Raw genomic sequence first — 1,861 nt, 5'->3', positions numbered from 1 at the left:
TCCAAGGAGCCACCCGGTTTAACCCTTTCCAGGACAAATCTGTTTGTTTTCCTAGCAGTCCATGGTATTCTCAATACTCTTCTCCAGCACTACAGCTCAAAGGCATCATTTCTCCTTCTATCCTCCTTGGTCATTGTCCAACTCTCTGATGCATAACAAGTGATTGCGAAGACCATGGCCTGTATCAGCTGCACCTTAGTCTCCAGAGAGACACCATAATCACCTGGGAGGAGATTGCCCATCCTTCTCCCACAAAGCAGCTGGTGGATTTGGACTGCATGCTTTTGAGATTGCAGTGTAGGTTCTTACCACAAGGCCACCAGAGCTCCCTAAAGCTAGTTGCTGGGTAGGAAATATAGAGAAGACAAAATGACACCGGACAAGAGCATCAATTCTGGAAAATTAGACACAAAGCCTTTCCCCATAGGGTAAGACTATCAGGCTTCCAGGTGGAATTAATGTCCATCAAAAGCGACTAAGGTGACACGACTCTTCCTGTTCTGTCTCTAGCTGAATGGTGGTGGTACTGCATGTGCCCAGCTGTGGCAATCTCGCTTCAGTTAACCATATTGTTGTTGCTGTAAGTTGTCACTGACGCAGTTGTGATTTATGGAGACCCAGAGTGTACAGACTAGGCACTCTCTATCATGTTTGTAAGGCTGTGAGCTTCCAGAAGGATCCAGTTAAGCCTGACTTCTGCAGTACCTCTAGATAAAGACATTGTTAAGCCTGTCTTGTGAGGTACCTCTCGATGGGTTCAAATCTCCAACCTTTCAGCTGGTAGTTGAAAATTTAGTTGTTTGCATTACCCAAATGCGAATAGCCTTAACGAGATAGCTAAAGATGAGATCATACCTTTACTACCACCACGAAGCTGAAGAATGGAAAAGCATTGATGCTGGTTAAGTGGACAGGAAGACTCGAATATCTTTAAACATCTTAGCTTAAATAGAGAACCATTGCTAACTCAAAAAGGAAAAGATTTTAAATTTTAACACACTTTCCATCATTTTCATCTTCAGTCATTCTCTGTAAAGGAAGCTTGTGCTCCATTTCCTACTAATATTCTATTCCATTTCATTTCTCATTATTATTACATGTGGCTCTCTAGTGATACTAGAACCTTTTGGAAAATGTTACTTTCCTTAAAACCTTTGTAAAATAATTCCAAAAATAATCCCATTCTCATCAGAATTGATAATGCATTTTTCTTTCACCCCTTCCAATCTTCATTCTCACTGGGTCTCAAGCCATTGAATGGTTTACTTCAAAGAGCCAGTCACAAACTATAGTTAAAAATTCCAGAGTGTGGGGTTTAAACATTAGACTTAATTTTTTAAAAATCAGAAAATAAATCATTTTTTGGCTTAGCCAATCAATCTGGATAATCCCATGGTAAATCTTCTCATTGGGACAGATTTTCAAAACCTCAAACAACACAAAGAATGCCTTTTGTAAAACTCTTTCTCAACCACGGAATGTTCTGTGGTCTTAGTCTCAAAAAGTAGGCTTTCTTAACAAGAAGCCTAACACACTGTCTGATTGAATGTGTTTTCATGGGATTTAAAACACATCCATTAAAAAAAAGAAAAAAAGGAATAATGTGTCATCAATAATACTGCGTGTACAATGTGCAAAATTGTCTTATCCTTGCAATTGCCTGTGTTACACTATTGCTTCTTTTGTTTCGGCTCTTATTTTTTTTCTTCAATTTCAAGCATTTTATATTATGGCATTTTCATATAATCTATGATTATTCTATAAATGACATCTAGTTTAGTTTTTTTTAATAATTTTAATGAACATTTACAGAGATTTCGGATTTCCATTCATTCATTGCTGCACTTCTCTCCCCGCCCAG

The sequence above is a fragment of the Elephantulus edwardii genome, unplaced genomic scaffold (genome assembly GCF_000299155.1).
Source record: "Elephantulus edwardii isolate Elephantulus edwardi_28Jun2011 unplaced genomic scaffold, EleEdw1.0 scaffold00027, whole genome shotgun sequence".
Taxonomy (NCBI): Eukaryota; Metazoa; Chordata; class Mammalia; order Macroscelidea; family Macroscelididae; genus Elephantulus; species Elephantulus edwardii.
Note: the sequence above shows the minus strand (reverse complement) of the source record.